Here is a 20,515-nt window from a genome sequence, read left to right on the forward strand (position 1 = left end):
AGCGTATGTGTCACACACACACACACACACACACACACACACACACACACACACACACACACACACACACACACACACACACACACACACACATACCCCTCACACATACAATATTACAATACCACTCACATTAATATACATACAATCCCAATGCTGCAACACAATGATCCACCCCTCATACACCCCACCCACACACATACACCCCCACACACACTCATACACCCCTCACACATACACTCATACACCCCACGCACATACACTCCCCACATATACACACTCATACACCCGCCCCACATATACACACCATACACCCCCACACATACACACTCATACATCCCCCACACATACACACTCATACCCCCCCCACACACATACACACTCATACACCCCCCACACATACATCCCCCACATATACACTCCACACACCCTCATACACACTCATACACCCCCCACATATACACACTCATACACCCCCCCCACATATACACACTCATACACCCCCCACACACATACACTCATACACCCCCCCACATATACACACTCATACACGCATACACCCCCACACACATACACACTCATACCCCCACATACACACTCATACACCCACCCCCACACATACACACTCATACACCCCCCACCCCACATATACATATACACACTCATACACCCCCCCACATATACACACTCATACACCCCCACACACACCACATACACACTCATACACATATACACACTCATACACCCCCACACATACACACTCATACACCCCCCACACACATACACACTCATACACCCCCCATATACAATCATACACACATATACACACTCATACACCCCCCACACACATACACACTCATACACCCACCCCTACTCATACACCCCCACACACATACACACTCATACACCCCCACACATACACACTCATACACCCCCACACACATACCCCCCACACAATCATACACCTCCCACACACATACACACATACCCCCCCACACACATACACACTCATACACCCCCCCACACACATACACATACACACTCATACACCCCCCACACACATACACACTCATACACCCCCCACACATACACACTCATACATCCCCACACATACACACTCATACATCCCCCCACATACACACTCACACCCCCTCATACACATCACAATCCCCCAATACATATACACACTCATACACCAGTATACCAGTCATAAAAATAGTCAATAGAGAGAGTAGACCGCTGATTGGCCAGCTCATCCCCCTCAGGAGTATGACATCATACTCTGAGGAAATGGCAAGCAATAGCAAATCTGTTTGAGATGCAAGTTGGAGGTATTCAGTGTTTTTTCCCTCCAATACGACTATAGGACGAGTCAACAACATTATTTGGGTATAAGTTAACATAAAATGTACTTTTAAAAGTGACATTTTCACTGGACATTTACTTTAACATTTGTTATTAACTCTTTGTTACAGCTGATTGTTGCTGTTTGTGCATTTCAGGACTCAAAAGCAAGCACAGTAGCCGGTTAAGGAAAAAGGGCCCAGACCTTAGTGAACTTCAAAGTGCCATTGATTCTATAAAGAAGACACAGGAGAACATTTACAAGTGAGGGTCGTTCAAACATGAGTGTGTGTGTGTGTGTGTGTGCGTATGGTCTTTGAGTGAGTGAGGATTCAGTTGTTCCCAACTTATGCATTGTGAGTTTGTGGTTGTGCATATAATTCCTGTGACTGAGCCCTCACTGACTCTGTCTGCGTGTGTGTGTCTCCAGGAGCATCGGTGTGCTGCGCTCCCGAACGACAGCGGGCCAGGCGGCAGCAGAGGGCGGATTCCTGCAGCAGCGCGACTACGCCATCATCATCCTCCTCATCCTCCTTCAGGTCTTCATCAACTTCCTGTTCAAGTAGCAGCCGACAGACTGACAGAGAGAGACAGATGGAGTTAGAGAGAGAGAGAGACAGGACTGATGGGGGTTTGTCCAGGCTAAGGAAGAGAAACAGTCTGGAAGTGAATGAACTTCAAGAGCACCCAGTAGCTCTGCCTCAACCCTCTCTCTCTCTCTCTCTCTCTACTGAGTTGACCCTGCTCCACTGTCCTCAGACGGGCCACCATTGTCACACACACGTCTTCAAAGCAAGCATTCCTGAAAGAGGCTCCTCAAAAAAAACTGAAATAGTTTTTAATTTCTATTTATTTGTACCTGTTTAGAGATCCATGTATTTTTAAAGGGGAAGTGGCCCCGGCCAGGACTGAAGGGAAGTTGAGGTCAGCGTTCGGCCTTAGCCGGCGTCATGATGTCGTCAACTGGGCCTTGGAGAAGACATTGACATCTGGCGGCCATTTTTAATTTAGCTAACGGACACCGCTCCTTGCATTTCACATTGCCCCCATTTCACCCGCCTCCCCAACTACAGGGAACATTTTACACTGAGACTTTTGAAGAAAAATTACTTTCATTCAATTTTTTTTTAATGTTCATTTGTTTTGTTTGTTTGGTGTGTCCTTTGTGAGTAGAACCTCTAGTTAAAAAATATACGAGAAGGGAGAAGAACAGATTTAAGCGGTCCAATATATGTGACGTTCTTTTGAAGCTTTGACAAGGCTCGAGTTTCCTAGCTTGATGGTGAATCAGCAAACAAAAGAAAAAGGTCATTGTAATCAATCGATTTGAATCGTTCCACTCAAATTTGTAGACAAGGTCAATTGTATAAACTAGATGCTTGACATGAATTGTTGCTGTGTGGTTAACATGTACGGTAGGATGAATGTTCAGCTGATCACTTGCCCGATAGTGTGTAAACATCACGATGACACCTAGTAGACAGTAGAGTCCCCAGTGTACAGTAGTAACTCAACATTGTCAGCCAGTCAGAAATCAACTAGATGTAGTGAAAATCTGCCAGATGCAGTGTTTCAGGTGTAGTATAGGCCGTCAGTCCACTTCCTGTGTACATAGCTAACGGACTGACTCACTCATAGCAGTTGTGTTCTTTCCTAAAGAGATGTTCTTTCACACAGACAAGACCCTCTGTGGAACAAGCCAGTCTGGCATTATCAATACCCCATTACCTCGGTGTCTTTGTGGGCTGCCCACTCTGTGTGTGTCTGTGGTCATCGCCTCGTCACTGTCGTTCACTCATCCAGACGTTTAGAATGTGGTCACAAGAAAATAACACCCGTGCCTTCTAGAGTGGGGGTTTGGGGGTGGGGCTAATGGGGGGTAGGGATTGAGAGGGGTGGGGCTGAGAGTTTGGGGGTGGGTGGAAGTTTGAGGCTAATGGGGGGTTAGAGGTGGGACTGGGGTTTTGGGGGCGCTAACGGAGGTTAGGGATGGGGTGAGGATGGGGTTTGGTGGGTGGATGGATGTTTGGGGCTAACGGGGGGTAGTGATTGGGAGGGGTGGGGACAGTGAGAGAGTAGGTAGGGGTACAGTAGAAGTGTAAGGGCGAGCAATAGCCAGTGTTTTGGAGTGGTCGTGCCATATCAAGCCTTAGAGAAGAGTCCTGCTTGGCCCCTCCCAGCGTTGCTGTGGTTACGCTGCCGTGGGAATTCTGGAAGCTGATTCCTGCCACTTGGAGAGAGGAGGTTATCTCTCTGAGTCATCTCTCCATATTTCCTCTCTTTCTTTCTTTCTTTCTTTCTTTCTTTCTTTCTTTCTTTCTTTCTTTCTTTCTCTCCTCTCTCTCTCTTCACAAGGCACCAAAACCAGGGAACAACATGGCTCCTCTTCCTTGTCATTGTTCATTGTGTTGCATTATAATGAAACTCACTTTCTGTTTTTTGTTTTCTATGTGGCACATTTTTTTCTTGCTCCATTGTTTTATTTTCCCTCACTTTTCAGTGTTGATTTATACAGACGATACCGCTGATATGATTCTGATCCATGTCGTTTTGCGGTCGCCCTCGATGACTTGAGTTCATTGTCAAATTACCTTTTTTGCATTCCAAATGGCACCCTATTCCCAAAATAGTGTCCTACTTTTGACCAGAGCCCTAAAATACATGTAGTGTACCATATAGAGAATAGGGTCCTATTTGGGACCTACCCCTGGACTCTCTGTATCCGAACACCCTTGGTCTCTCTGTACCAGGACATCCCTGGTCTCTCTGTACCAGGACATCCCTGGTCTCTCTGCATCCGGACACCCCTGTTCTCTCTGTACCAAGACACCCCTGGTCTCTCTGTACCAAGACACCTCTGGTCTCTCTGCATCCGGACACCCCTGGTCTCTCTGTACCAGGACACCCCTGTTCTCTCTGTACCAGGACACCTCTGGTCTCTCTGTACCAGGACACCTCTGGTCTCTCTGTACCAGGACACCCCTGTTCTCTCTGTACCAGGACACCCCTGGTCTCTCTGTACCAGGACACCGCTGGTCTCTCTGTACCAGAACATCCCTGGTCTCTCTGGTATGTATTTGTATGACAATAACACCTTCCTGAAAGTTATGTTGCCACATCCCCAAAATAAAATCAAAATGACGTCTTTATTGTCTTGTCTGTATGGGGCCAATCAACTATATAACCTCTAGTCAGTGAACTATGTTGCCGGTCAGCTATAAAGACACACTTTGGTGAACTCATTTGAGGGATGATATGTTTAAGCAATAAGGCACGGGGTGTGTTGTATATGGCCAAAGTAACACGGCTAAGGGCTGTTCTTAAGCACAACGCAACACAGAGTGCCTGGATTCAGCCCTTAGCCCTGGTATGTTAGCCATGTACCGCAAACCCCCAAAGTACCTTATTGCTATTAAACACTGGTTACCAATGTAATTAGAGCAGTAAATAAATGTTTTTTTAATACCCTTGGTATATGGTCTGATATACCACGGCTATCAGCCAATCAGCATTCAGGGCTCGAACCACCCAGTTTATAATCTGTAATAGACCATGTACTGTAGTCTGTGAACCTGTGAACTAGTGTTGTGGTAACATATCCCAACAGGGACAAAACATAATGACCTATTACAACTCTAGGATCGCTGTTGGACAAAGGGTGGGAGGAAGGATGACTGAGATAATGATCATTAGAACAGAAGATGTATTTAGGGTTTTTATTACTGTGTTTGTTCTGCTTCTGTTTCCTTGCTGTGTTATTTTCGCCTGGAAGACAAATGGGGTATCCATCCGCCAAATGGGATATCCATCCACCAAATGGGATATCCATCCGCCAAATGGGATATCCATCCGCCAAATGGGATATCCATCCGCCAAATGGGGTATCCATCCACCAAATGGGATATCCATCCGCCAAATGGGGTATCCATCCGCCAAATGGGGTATCCATCCGCCAAATGGGATATCCATCCGCCAAATGGGATATCCATCCGCCAAATGGGGGATATCCATCCGCCAAATGGGGTATCCATCCGCCAAATGGGGTATCCATCCGCCAAATGGGGTATCCATCCGCCAAATGGGATATCCATCCGCCAAATGGGATATCCATCCGCCAAATGGGATATCCATCCGCCAAATGGGGTATCCATCCGCCAAATGGGGGTATCCATCCGCCAAATGGGGTATCCATCCGCCAAATGGGATATCCATCCGCCAAATGGGATATCCATCCGCCAAATGGGATATCCATCCGCCAAATGGGATATATCCATCCTCTGTAGACAGGAGTTCTGTGGAAACTGCTAGAACACCTTTCTGGATAGCCATGTAACAGATGGCTGTCGTCACTAGAGGGCACAGTTGAAATTGCTCAGACCATTGGCATTGCCTGGCATAACCCACCTCTAGACATGTATTCATCATTGCGTTTGCCTGAGATGATTTGAATTGTTTTATTTCTGCCTTTTCTATTCCAGACATTCTGAAATTCACTAAAGCATCTCATGTATGTAACTTTAGTCTTTCACTTTTTTTTCAATAGGTCAGACATAACAACTATTCACTCAGGTCCAAGTGTATTCATGTGTATTTAACCTTCATTTGATCAGAGTCATACTGAGACCATGGTCTCCTTTACAGATAAGACCTGAATTACAGAAAATACACGCATCAATATAAATACAAAGGCAGTTATAAAAACATCATGGTGATAAAAAACAAACCGTTATAAGATCCTTTGAAGTGCGTATCAACACGTGTAGTAGCAGGTACTTCCTTTAACCTGCTTTGGGTGCCAGATGGGAAGGGTTGCACTTTTGTGACTATTCCATTGGTTCTATTGCACCAGACAAGTTCAATGAAGTGCAACACTAAGTATATGAAAGATAAGAAATATATTTTAACTTTGGTCTGTACACACACACAGTCCCCATCTAGCATGAAGTTAAGAGGCCGGTGGCTAGCTCCCATTCCAGCATCTGGCTAGCCATGTCCCAATAAAATACACTAGCTTCCTGTCTTCATTTTCGTCTTTCCTTCACAAACACTAATGACTTGACCTGTCAGGTGCCAGCACTATGGTGAAACCCTAAAGAGACCCCTCACCTCTCGGCTGTGGTGAAGGCAAGGACACCAGAAAAGGAAGCCACTTCAGGAGTATTAGGACCAGTGGTGACCCGTCATTCAGGGCAGGTGGGGTTTTTGAGCCCCAAAAATTATTATTTTGTTGTGCCTGTTTTGCATGTTATTTTCATATTAATTCATGTCACATATCAGTTTGCAAACAATGTAAAAGAAGAAACTGTAGTACGAACATGCTCTCTCTTGAGTAAGGCAGCTCCAAAACGCAGGTGTTTCGGCCTAGCACAGTGCTTTCTGTGGTGGAGGGACAGCCAGTGGAATAGGTGTTGGTAATCTTGTCTAGTGGCACCGTGATTGGCTCAGTGTTCTGTCACTCATGGGGACACTACGTCACCGCAGAATCGTTAAAGAGAGAGCCAAGCAGTTCAAGTCCCCTTGGGTGCTGCCATAGATTTACATTAGAAGTGCCCATCCAAGAAGGCTCAAGGTCATTGGCCACAGATAAAATGTCAAATAACGTTATATCTACCCCAGCTTTGATTGGACTGATGTTACTTTCAAAATCTTAGCTAGCAAGCTAGACAAGCAGTCATCGTGAATCACGTCGACAATCTACTAGCAAATCCTTTTCAATCCTTGTCAGATGAAGAGAAATGATAAATTAAAGATATTCTTGCGCATCGGCCATTGGACATAAACATTACTCAACAAGTCGGAAATTACAAACTCAACAATGGGTGTTTTGGAAGGAATCGGTGGATAACTGCAAGCGTTGCAAAGCAACCACCATTTTGCTTCCCCTGCCTGCTATTCAGTGGAGAGGATGTGTGGTCCAAGTCGGGGTTAAGGATTTGAAACACCTGTCTGTTATTCAGTGGAGAGGGTGTGTGGTACAAGTCGGGTTAAGGATTTGAAACACCTGTCTGCTATTCAGTGGAGAGGGTGTGTGGTCCAAGTCGGGTTAAGGATTTGAAACACCTGTCTGTTATTCAGTGGAGAGGGTGTGTGGTCCAAGTCGGATTAAGGATTTGAAACACCTGTCTGTTATTCAGTGGAGAGGGTGTGTGGTCCAAGTCGGGTTAAGGATTTGAAACACCTGTCTGTTATTCAGTGGAGAGGGTGTGTGGTCCAAGTCGGGTTAAGGATTTGAAACACCTGTCTGTTATTCAGTGGAGAGGGTGTGTGGTACAAGTCGGGTTAAGGATTTGAAACACCTGTCTGCTATTCAGTGGAGAGGGTGTGTGGTCCAAGTCGGGTTAAGGATTTGAAACACCTGTCTGTTATTCAGTGGAGAGGGTGTGTGGTCCAAGTCGGGTTATGGATTTGAAACACCTGTCTGTTATTCAGTGGAGAGGGTGTGTGGTCCAAGTCGGGGTTAAGGATTTGAAACACCTGTCTGTTATTCAGTGGAGAGGGTGTGTGGTCCAAGTCGGGTTAAGGATTTGAAACACCTGTCTGTTATTCAGTGGAGAGGGTGTGTGGTCCAAGTCGGGTTATGGATTTGAAACACCTGTCTGTTATTCAGTGGAGAGGGTGTGTGGTCCAAGTCGGGTTAAGGATTTGAAACACCTGTCTGTTATTCAGTGGAGAGGGTGTGTGGTCCAAGTCGGGTTAAGGATTTGAAACACCTGTCTGTTATTCAGTGGAGAGGGTGTGTGGTCCAAGTCGGGTTAAGGATTTGAAACACCTGTCTGTTATTCAGTGGAGAGGGTGTGTGGACCAAGTCGGGTTAAGGATTTGAAACACCTGTCTGTTATTCAGTGGAGAGGGTGTGTGGTCCAAGTCGGGTTAAGGATTTGAAACACCTGTCTGTTATTCAGTGGAGAGGGTGTGTGGTCCAAGTCGGGTTATGGATTTGAAACACCTGTCTGTTATTCAGTGGAGAGGGTGTGTGGTCCAAGTCGGGGTTATGGATTTGAAACACCTGTCTGTTATTCAGTGGAGAGGGTGTGTGGTCCAAGTCGGGTTAAGGATTTGAAACACCTGTCTGTTATTCAGTGGAGAGGGTGTGTGGTCCAAGTCGGGTTATGGATTTGAAACACCTGTCTGTTATTCAGTGGAGAGGGTGTGTGGTCCAAGTCGGGGTTAAGGATTTGAAACACCTGTCTGTTATTCAGTGGAGAGGGTGTGTGGTCCAAGTCGGGGTTAAGGATTTGAAACACCTGTCTGTTATTCAGTGGAGAGGGTGTGTGGTCCAAGTCGGGGTTAAGGATTTGAAACACCTGTCTGTTATTCAGTGGAGAGGGTGTGTGGTCCAAGTCGGGGTTAAGGATTTGAAACACCTGTCTGTTATTCAGTGGAGAGGGTGTGTGGTCCAAGTCGGGGTTAAGGATTTGAAACACCTGTCTGTTATTCAGTGGAGAGGGTGTGTGGTCCAAGTCGGGTTAAGGATTTGAAACACCTGTCTGTTATTCAGTGGAGAGGGTGTGTGGTCCAAGTCGGGTTAAGGATTTGAAACACCTGTCTGTTATTCAGTGGAGAGGGTGTGTGGTCCAAGTCGGGGTTAAGGATTTGAAACATCTGTCTGAAATGGTATTTTTTCCATGCTTAAAAGGATAAACAATGTAGAAAATAGTACAAAATAAAGAAAAACCCTTGAATGAGTGGGTGTGTCCTACCTTTTGACCACATCATTCATCATAGTTTGTATTCGGCCATTCTAAGTAGTGTACAATCCCCCCCCGTTGTTTAACCACCATTAACACAAACCCTAAAAAACCTATTCGCTCAAACGTGTCACCTCGAAGCCTCGGCAGGGTGAGTTAAGGCTCCTGTGGCAGATTAGGCAGGCTGTGATGATGGGTGAATCCCAAATGAAACACTATGTCCTATACAGTGCACTACTTCGGGAATCGGGTGCCATTTGGGACACAGTGGATGACTCACAAAGGCCCAACCGATCTGTGGATAAGGCTAATGATGGATGCATGCTGATAGAGCACTGAGTGGCGGTAGGGCTCAGAGCTGTGCCCACTGAATTATGCAGTAATCAAATTCAAACAGGGGTAACTGATGCTGCCGCTGAAGCTTTTAGCTTCCCTTTAGCGTATGCTGGGTCATAGTTCGGGAAGGCTGTCCTTTTCAATCTCAGCTATAATGCCTGTGATATTTTCCAAATGAGGAAATAATAATGGACGGGTGCACCGTGCACGTTTCTACTGTCTCCGTGTACATTTAGGCTTTTATTTGACTGAGGAAAGGCTGCCAGGCTGAAAATGGGCCAGATGTTGGTGTGATCATTTCAGATGGAGGCGGAAGCATAGCATGGCCACACCTGCACTACACAGATTAAGCAGGCTCTCTTCTCACACTTCCACTAAAATGACCACCGGTTCTTTGTGGTGTACCAGGGTTCTGATCCCACAGTGACTCTCTGGGGCGTCGTGGGTTTGAGGAATAGAATTAAGGAGGCGATCATATTGTCTTCCACTGCTGTACTGCCTGTGTCAGTTTCACGCTGATCGCAATTGGTACTAAGAACCTGCCCCTAGATGCTGATCTTGGATCACTTTTGCATTTCCCCCACTAATGTTTAATGTTATGATTGGGATAGGGGAAGCTGATCCTAGGTCAGTACCTAGAGGAACCTTCACCCCGGAGTGTTGAGAATATATGCAATGCCTGTCAGCACCAGACTACCCTGGAAGTGGACTGAACCCGTCTAACGTGTCTCGAAGATTAGGGGCGTGGTGACCAGGGTGTGTTTCCTCAAAACACAATGAAGATTACATGGACAGAGGAGACCTGATCCTAGTTCAGCACTCATACTCTACAACCTCTGATTTGGAAGTGCCAAGCATCCCCTCTATTCATTTTAAGAGGTGACCTGATTGGTTATCAGAGTGCCCCAGGAGGCTGTCCATAATTCCAACCTGGATATTATGTGAAAATGTAATATGAACACCTGAGGTAGAGTTGGATGCTGGCTGGATGCAATTTACTGTATGTGGGCTGAGGTCAAAGATAGTTCACTATTGTGAATAGGGTACCAATTGGGATGCTGCCACGGTGTGTCAGTCAGTCCCTCAGTCTGGGTGAGGTGGTGTTGTGCTGAGGCCAGAGCTTGATGCTGCCACGGTGTGTCAGTCAGTCCCTCAGTCTGGGTGAGGTGGTGTTGTGCTGAGGCCAGAGCTTGATGCTGCCACGGTGTGTCAGTCAGTCCCTCAGTCTGGGTGAGGTGGTGTTGTGCTGAGGCCAGAGCTTGATGCTGCCACGGTGTGTCAGTCAGTCCCTCAGTCTGGTTGACATGGTGTTCTGCTGAGGCCAGAGCTTGAACAGCTGGACCTCTATATTATGTCTTAATCCTTCTGTCTGCTGATGCATGCTGGGAGGCCAGCGCCCACGGACCGAGGGCTCAGCACCCTCCTCCCACCTGTCACAAACACACACACATATCTCCCTTGGTTAAGAGATGAAAGAGACCACCAAGTGAGTGGTTGGAGTGGCTCTAATTGGCTATACCTTCGTCCCTGTAAAATGGTTCAGATCTTCCCACCATGTGATTCTGGTGTCTGAGCTTCAACACAAGGTTTGGGTGTGCTTGTCCCCTTCTAACACATTCCCATGATATGTAAGAGTTGGTCATATTTCTGAAGTCTGCTGCTCTTTTGTTTTAGTACAGGAAGTGTTTATTCAACTAGAAGAAGAATCATCATCATAGGGGTGAATTAATTAAGGTTAGAGTTAGATTAGTAACAAAGGTTATGGGTTGAGGTTAGGTATGGTTTCAGTTGGGTTAAACAGGCAATCTGCAGTTGCTACAAAAATGTATGGTTTGTACCCATTGATAATTGAAGCACATAACTTATAAAGGCCTCATTAGCTTAGTTCAAAATACAGTTGACGTCGGAAGTTTACATATACTTAGGTTGGAGTCATTAAAACTTGTTTTTCAACCACTCCACAAATTTCTGTGGTTTTTTGCAAGTTGGTTAGGACATCTACTTTGTGCATGACACAAGTAATTTTTCCAACAATTGTTTACAGACAGATTATTTCACTTATAATTCACTGTATCACAATTCCAGTGGGTCAGAAGTTTACATACACTAAGTTGACTGTGCCTTCAAAGAGCATGGAAAATTCCAGAAAATTATGTCAAGGCTTTTTTAGTATATGCTTTTTAGTATAAGCTGCTGATAGGCTAATTGACATAATTTGAGTCAATTGTAGGTGTACCTGTGGATGTATTTCAAGTCCTACCTTCAAACTCAATGCCACTTTGCTTGACATCATGGGAAAATCAAAAGAAATCAGCCAAGACCTCAGAAAAAACATTGTAGACCTCCAAAAGTCTGGTTCATCCTTGGGAGCAATATCCAAATGCCTGAAGGTACCACGTTCCTCTGTACAAACAATAGTACACAACTATAAACATTATGGGACCACACAGCCATCATACTGGTCTGGAAGGAGAAGCGTTCTGTCTCCTAAAGATGAATGTACTTTGGTGCGAAAAGTGAAAATCAATCCCAGAACAACAGCAAAAGACCTTGTGAAGATTCTGGAAGAAACAGGTACAAAAGTATCTATATCCACAGTAAAATGAGTCCTATATCAACATAACCTGAAAGGCCACTCAGCAAGGAAGAAGTCACTGCTCCAAAACCGCCATGAAAAAGCCAGACTACGGTTTGCAACTGCACATGGGGACAAAGATAATAATAAATAATAATAATATATGCCATTTAGCAGACGCTTTTATCCAAAGCGACTTACAGTCATGGGTGCATACATTCTACGTATGGGTGGTCCCGGGAATCGAACCCACTACCCTGGCATTACAAGCGCCATGCTCTACCAACTGAGCTACAGAAGGACCAGACTACGGTTTGCAACTGCACATGGGGACAAAGATGGTACTTTTTGGAGAAATGTCCTCTGGTCTGATGAAACAAAAATAGAACTGTTTGGCCATAATGACCATTGTTATGTTTGGAGGAAAAGGGGGGAGGCTTGCAAGCCGAAGAACACCATCTCAACCGTGAAGCACGAGGTTGGCAGCATCATGTTGTGGGGGTGCTTTGCTGCAGGAGGGACTGGTGCACTTCACAAAATAGATGGCATCATGAGGTAAGAAAATGATGTGGATATATTGAAGCAACATCTCAAGGCATCAGTCAGGAAGTTAAAGCTTGGTCGCAAATGGGTCTTCCAAATGGATAATGACCCCAAGCATACTTCCAAAGTTGTGGCAAAAATGCCTTAAATGCCTCTTTAGTATTACGGGTGATACCCTGTGAAAGTCATTCTACCAGAGTCAATACCTAATCTTTTGATTAGGCTTGACGATTATATCATACAATTTGTTAAAACGCAGTCATTTAAAGATGCATATAAAATAATATTTGTGTTTGTGGATGAATTTACTTCTACCAGATGGCTTTTATAATGTTTTGTCTCTGAAGACTACTAGGTTACTCCATAGAAAATGACATGTCACTTTCATAGTGTATTATGTGTCTGCATGTCCCTCTGGGTTTTCAACCCAGATCTCCTGTGCACCACAAGACTGTTAGACCACTGAGCTAAGGCCTGGTCATTATATTGGGAAGCTAATGCAAGTCTTCAGATCTCAGGCAAGATTACTAATCACATGAGTGCGTGTCACCGAACCACATCCAGTACCTATGCATGATACACTGAGCTTGGTCATTGTCTGAATCAGTGCGTAGAGAATAGTTTATTTTGGGCTCTCTTCTTGTCACTTTACCGACCAAATCTCCATATTAGGCATATTTCACACGTCCTGGTGTAGCCTGTGTTACTGTTGCTAAGCTACCCGCCCCTGTCTGCTCCTCAACCGTGCCAGCTCAAGGCTGCAGAGCTCTCTGCTGCTTCTCTCTCTGTGTGTGTGTGTGTGTGTGTGTGTGTGTGTGTGTGTGTGTGTGTGTGTGTGTGTGTGTGTGTGTGTGTGTCTGCTTGTCTGTGCGAGGGTGGCATCTCGCAAGGCTGCTGCCATCCTAACCACATATGCTGCCTGGCAGGCCAATGACATCCATCCTCAGTACCCGCATTCTCTTGTTTTCCCACGTGGGGTGGAGAGAGAGAGAGAGGATGTGGGGTGGAGAGAGGGAGGGAGGACGTGGGGTGGAGAGAAGGAGGGAGGACGTGGGGTGGAGAGAAGGAGGGAGGACGTGGGGTGGAGACAGAGAGAGAGGACGTGGGGTGGAGACAGAGAGAGAGGACGTGGGGTGGAGAAAGAGAGGGAGGGAGGACGTGGGGTGGAGAAAGAGGGAGGGAGGACGTGGGGTGGAGAAAGAGAGGGAGGGAGGACGTGGGGTGGAGAAAGAGAGGGAGGGAGGACGTGGGGTGGAGAAAGAGAGGGAGGGAGGACGTGGGGTGGAGAAAGAGAGGGAGGGAGGACGTGGGGTGGAGAGAGAGGGAGGGAGGGAGGGAGAGGACGTGGGGGGTGGAGAAAGAGAGGGAGGGAGGACGTGGGGTGGAGAAAGAGAGGGAGGGAGGACGTGGGGTGGAGAAAGAGAGGGAGGGAGGGACGTGGGGTGGAGAAAGAGAGGGAGGGAGGACGTGGGGGGAGGAGAGGGAGGGAGGGACGTGGGGTGGAGAAGAGAGGGGGAGGGAGGACGTGGGGTGGAAAGAGAGGGAGGGAGGACGTGGGGTGGAGAAGAGAGGGAGGGAGGACGTGGGGTGGAGAAAGAGAGGGAGGGAGGACGTGGGGTGGAGAAAGAGGGAGGGAGGACGTGGGGTGGAGAAAGAGGGAGGGAGGGAGGACGTGGGGTGGAGAAAGAGAGGGAGGACATGGCAGGAAAAAAGAAAGGAGATGGAGAAGCACCTATATATATATATATATATATGCTGAAGATTCTGTAATCCTCTCCTCCTCATCTCTACTTCCTCCCTCTCTCCTCTTCATCTCTACTCCCTCCCTCTCTCCTCTTCATCTCTACTCCCTCCCTCTCTCCTCCTCCTTCCTCCTCCCTCCTCATCTCTACTCCCTCTCCTCCTTCCTGCTCTCCTCTTCCCTGCTCCAAATATCTACTCTCTCCCCCTCTCCTCCTCATCTCTACTCTCCACTAACATCCTCCTTGCCAGCTAGCATCCTGGCAGTGGACAGGCAGAATTAGAGCTTTCAAGTAATGGTGCATCACAACCGTTCTTACTTTTATTAACACACAACAGGCGACAAGGACACAAGGCTATATAAAGGCTGGGAGAGTACTTTGGGATACAGTACACACACACATATCTTTTATGTATCTGACCCCTGATACCATTGACTCATTCGACAGGGGTGAGCCCTCCCCTTCCTCTCTACCTTTCCCCCTCTCCCTCCAAAGGCAGGAATGCCCTTAACCAACATAAAAGAGAGGGGTAATCTGCAGCGTTTGCGTTGGTGTTTGGGGCGGGGAGCTGGCTCAGCAGTGTATTTATCCCCTGTGGGATCGCCAGCACATAAAAGAATTGCTGCAGCGAGGCTCTCATTCAGAGCAGGATTAGCGCAGCATTACTCCATTTTACTCGTCCTGCCCCGGCCCACCACAGACATGCACAGAGCATTCAATGCAGCGACTGCCGGACAGTTCTATCTAGACCATACAGCTAGATAGTCAGCTCACTCACACTGCACTCCTCCCTCCTTTCTCTCTTTCTCTCCCTTCTCTTTCTCCCCCCCTCTCTTTCTCTCTCTCCCTCTCTGTCTGTCTCCCTCTCTGTCTATCTGTCTTTCTGTCTCTCTCTCTCCTCTTTCTCTCCCTCTCTCTCTCCTCTTTCTCTCCCTTCTCTTTCTCCCCCCTCTCTTTCTCTCTCTCCCTCTCTGTCTGTCTCCCTCTCTGTCTATCTGTCTTTCTCCTTCTCTCTCTCTCTCTCTCTCTGCCTGACAGGGGCATCTCTATTCCCTCCTCTACAGTGAGGTTTGATGCGTGGAATCCTACATTGGATGACCGCATGTTTTGTAAATCTCATTGAGCCGGATGCTATTTTTAGCCAGAGGAACAGCTATGGGGTGGTGTCGTGGTGGTACCCCCTCTGTACAGCTACTGGCACTTACTCACACCACCGCTCACTATGTATGCAATGTGCATCCCAAATGGCACCCTATTCCCTATAGACTGCACGACTTTCAACAGATCCCTATGGGAGAGTGTACCATTTGGGACATAGAATATGTGTTGGATTCAGGTCTATTCTTCTCTGGCAAGCAAACTGATTAGCTAGATATGTTTCAGTCAGTTTCAGCCCTCTGTGGGCACAATGAAGGGCTGCTTCTGAAGCTCAACATTTCTTTCAAAACCTGATGAGCTCATTCTATACCAGTATCGTCTCATTCTATACCAGTATCGTCTCATTCTATACCAGTGTCGTCTCATTCTATACCAGTATTGTCTCATTCTATACCAGTATCGTCTTATTCTATACCGGTGTCGTCTCGTTCTATACCGGTATTGTCCCATTCTATACCGGTATTGTCCCATTCTATACCAGTATTGTCTCATTCTATACCAGTATCGTCTCATTCTATACCAGTATCGTCTCATTCTATACCAGTATCGTCTTATTCTATACCGGTGTCGTCTCATTCTATACCTGTATCGTCTCATTCTATACCGGTGTCGTCTCATTCGATACCGGTATCATCTCATTCCATACCGGTATCGTCTCATTCCATCATTCCATACCGGTATCGTCTCATTCCATACCGGTATCGTCTCATTCCATATATTCCATACCGGTATCGTCTCATTCCATACCGGTATCGTCTCATTCCATACCGGTATCGTCTCATTCCCGGTATCGTCTACCGGTATCGTCTCATTCCATACCGGTATCGTCTCATTACCTTTCTGTTATATCAATAAGCTCCAGTCTCCATCTCTTGTTAGCTTTTTATCCACAAACAAAACAAATGATAAGTATTTGGAATACTAGATAACACATTTCTTCCTCAATGGGAAACCTAGGTATTGTTACTTTCTGTTCTAAAAACAAATGTTAGCCATCTTAGGTTACCTGATGTTAGCCATCTTAGGTTACCTGATGTTAATCATCTTAGGTTACCTGATGTTAGCCATCTTAGGTTACCTGATGTTAGTCATCTTAGGTTACCTGATGTTAATCATCTTAGGTTACCTGATGTTAGCCATCTTAGGTTACCTGATGTTATCATCTTAGGTTACCTGATGTTAGCCATCTTAGGTTACCTGATGTTGTCATCTTAGGTTACCTGATGTTAATCATCTTAGGTTACCTGATGTTAATCATCTTAGGTTACCTGATGTTATCATCTTAGGTTACCTGATGTTAGCCATCTTAGGTTACCTGATGTTGTCATCTTAGGTTACCTGATGTTAATCATCTCAGGTTACCTGATGTTAATCATCTTAGGTTACCTGATGTTAATCATCTTAGGTTACCTGATGTTAATCATCTCAGGTTACCTGATGTTAATCATCTCAGGTTACCTGATGTTAATCATCTCAGGTTACCTGATGTTAGCCATCTTAGGTTACCTGATGTTAATCATCTCAGGTTACCTGATGTTAATCATCTCAGGTTACCTGATGTTAGCCATCTCAGGTTACCTGATGTTAGCCATCTTAGGTTACCTGATGTTGTCATCTTAGGTTACCTGATGTTGTCATCTTAGGTTACCTGATGTTATCATCTTAGGTTACCTGATGTTAATCATCTTAGGTTACCTGATGTTAATCATCTTAGGTTACCTGATGTTGTCATCTTAGGTTACCTGATGTTATCATCTTAGGTTACCTGATGTTAATCATCTTAGGTTACCTGATGTTGTCATCTTAGGTTACCTGATGTTAGCCATCTTAGGTTACCTGATGTTAATCATCTCAGGTTACCTGATGTTAATCATCTCAGGTTACCTGATGTTAATCATCTTAGGTTACCTGATGTTAATCATCTTAGGTTACCTGATGTTAGCCATCTTAGGTTACCTGATGTTAATCATCTCAGGTTACCTGATGTTAATCATCTTAGGTTACCTGATGTTAATCATCTTAGGTTACCTGATGTTAGCCATCTCAGGTTACCTGATGTTAGCCATCTTAGGTTACCTGATGTTAATCATCTCAGGTTACCTGATGTTAGCCATCTTAGGTTACCTGATGTTGTCATCTTAGGTTACCTGATGTTAGCCATCTTAGGTTACCTGATGTTAATCATCTTAGGTTACCTGATGTTGTCATCTTAGGTTACCTGATGTTAGCCATCTTAGGTTACCTGATGTTAATCATCTTAGGTTACCTGATGTTGTCATCTTAGGTTAGCTGATGTTAGCCATCTTAGGTTAGCTGATGTTAATCATCTCAGGTTACCTGATGTTAATCATCTTAGGTTACCTGATGTTAATCATCTTAGGTTACCTGATGTTATCATCTTAGGTTACCTGATGTTAGCCATCTTAGGTTACCTGATGTTAATCATCTCAGGTTACCTGATGTTAATCATCTTAGGTTACCTGATGTTAATCATCTTAGGTTACCTGATGTTAATCATCTCAGGTTACCTGATGTTAGCCATCTTAGGTTACCTGATGTTAATCATCTCAGGTTACCTGATGTTAGCCATCTTAGGTTACCTGATGTTAATCATCTCAGGTTACCTGATGTTAATCATCTTAGGTTACCTGATGTTGTCATCTTAGGTTACCTGATGTTATCATCTTAGGTTACCTGATGTTATCATCTCAGGTTACCTGATGTTAATCATCTTAGGTTACCTGATGTTAATCATCTTAGGTTACCTGATGTTAGCCATCTTAGGTTACCTGATGTTAATCATCTCAGGTTACCTGATGTTAATCATCTTAGGTTACCTGATGTTAATCATCTTAGGTTACCTGATGTTAATCATCTTAGGTTACCTGATGTTAATCATCTTAGGTTACCTGATGTTAATCATCTTAGGTTACCTGATGTTATCATCTTAGGTTACCTGATGTTAATCATCTTAGGTTACCTGATGTTAATCATCTTAGGTTACCTGATGTTAATCATCTTAGGTTACCTGATGTTAATCATCTTAGGTTACCTGATGTTAATCATCTTAGGTTACCTGATGTTAATCATCTTAGGTTACCTGATGTTAATCATCTTAGGTTACCTGATGTTAATCATCTTAGGTTACCTGATGTTAGCCATCTTAGGTTACCTGATGTTAATCATCTTAGGTTACCTGATGTTAATCATCTTAGGTTACCTGACACCCCAGTGATGCCTTGCCTAAGATCTGAAGACTAATGCCCAAGCTAATGCTTAGGTTTTTCTCAGTCTTGTGGCATGCAGGAGACCCTAACTTCAACCCAGTTACACCAGTGTCTTTTAGTTACATTACATTTAGTTGATTTATTTCACCCCATTAGGGGTTTGGGCATTTTGATGCTTTGTCTTTGACTACTTTGTGTCACGCTGGTATAAAGGATTTTGGAGACAGACGGAGGAATACACAATAGGGGTTTTTAATACACCCAAAACAAACACATATACATAAACACTGGGCTGTACCCAACCAAAAGAGCGAGGTAAACCTTGCTGAACGCCACGGGGCGATACCCGTAATACACAAAATATAAAGCATGCAGCATAACAACTGCACCAATGCATAGGTACTCACACCATCAGCAGACATGGGAACAATAATGGACAGCCCAATGGAAACCAAAGAGCACACTTATACAAGTACTAATCAGTGGGAATAGGGGACAGGTGTGTGTAATGAAAGTTCTAGAGGGATCTGTGACACTTTAACCAGTGACATTTACTAATAATTACTGTTGATTGTTGAACTGTGCACAATGAAATGGTTGTCACTGATTTAAACATGCTTTTCTACCATTGTAGAAACTGAGAAACCAATTGCTGAGATTGAGGCATAGCTTTGTGTTGCTGTAATTGGGGGAAGTGAATCGATACGTTCTAAAAACTCACCATATTGCAGCTCCGTCTTGGAATGGAAGGAACATCCACTCCACGCACTCACACACGCACACTAACCATACACACACACTGGTTAGTGTACTAACACTATCCATACACACATACTGGGTAGTGTACTAACACTATCCATACACACACACTGGGTAGTGTACTAACACTATCCATACACACACACTGGGTAGTGTACTAACACTATCCATACACACACACTGGGTAGTGTACTAACACTATCCATACACACACACTGGGTAGTGTACTAACACTATGCACACACATAATGAAGACTATTACAGCTTCCTTGCTGGTCTGCTCTGACATGGAGGAGGATGGTTGCAACCCATCCACCCCTGTCTGTGTACAGTAGGGTTTGGTTCCCTGGTCCAGCCCTGCAGTAACACACCTGATTCGAGAGGATGAGTCAACCATAGAAATATAACTCCGTGGGTGGGCAATGGGTGAACTGTGGTCTGGGGTGCTATGTCCCTTCTAGGAATTGAATTTCTATGGAGTAAAATGTTCCAATGCTATATACAGTGAGGTAAAAAAGTATTTGATCCCCTGCTGATTTTGTACGTTTGCCCACTGACAAAGAAATGATCAGTCTGTAATTTTAATGGTAGGTTTATTTGAACAGTGAGAGACAGAATAACAACAAAAAAATGTTATAAATTGATTTGCATTTTAATGAGGGAAATAAGTATTTGACCCCTCTCAATCAGAAAGATTCCTGGCTCCCAGATGTCTTTTATACAGGTAACGAGCTGAGATTAGGAGCACACTGTTAAAGGGAGTGCTCCTAACCTCAGCTTGTTACCTGTATAAAAGACACCTGTCCACAGAAGCAATCAATCAATCAGATTCCAAACTCTCCACCATGGCCAAGACCAAAGAGCTCTCTAAGGATGTCAGGGACAAGATTGTAGACCTACACAAGGCTGGAATGGGCTACAAGACCATCGCCAAGCAGCTTGGTGAGAAGGTGACAACAGTTTGTGCGATTATTCGCAAATGAAAGGAACACAAAATAACTGTCAATCTCCCTCGGCCTGGGGCTCCATGCAAGATCTCACCTCATGGAGTTGCAATGATCATGAGAACGGTGAGGAATCAGCCCAGAACTACATGGGAGGATCTTGTCAATGATCTCAAGGCAGCTGGGACCACAGTCACCAAGA

General features: G+C 45.1%; 1 long non-coding RNA gene and 1 pseudogene across 26 annotated transcripts; one reads left to right on the forward strand and one right to left on the reverse strand.

The window, feature by feature from the left end:
* The window catches only part of LOC127924311 (oxysterol-binding protein-related protein 8-like), a 77,547-nt pseudogene extending 74,817 nt beyond the window's left edge, over positions 1–2,730 (forward strand).
* A 662-nt stretch (positions 2,731–3,392) lies between these two features.
* Positions 3,393–9,939, reverse strand: LOC127924312 (uncharacterized). 26 transcript variants are annotated; one of them, XR_008117638.1, is made up of 5 exons: positions 8,766–9,939; positions 8,348–8,406; positions 7,520–7,696; positions 4,347–7,460; positions 3,393–4,296 (listed from the first exon to the last, which is right to left on the reverse strand). It is a non-coding gene; the product is annotated as an uncharacterized LOC127924312 (long non-coding RNA). The 26 variants fall into 26 exon arrangements; XR_008117636.1 differs by having other exon boundaries at positions 7,520–7,874; XR_008117629.1 differs by having other exon boundaries at positions 7,520–8,110.
* Positions 9,940–20,515: the final 10,576 nt, after the last annotated feature.

Source organism: Oncorhynchus keta, unplaced genomic scaffold, assembly GCF_023373465.1.
Source record: "Oncorhynchus keta strain PuntledgeMale-10-30-2019 unplaced genomic scaffold, Oket_V2 Un_contig_3942_pilon_pilon, whole genome shotgun sequence".
Taxonomy (NCBI): Eukaryota; Metazoa; Chordata; class Actinopteri; order Salmoniformes; family Salmonidae; genus Oncorhynchus; species Oncorhynchus keta.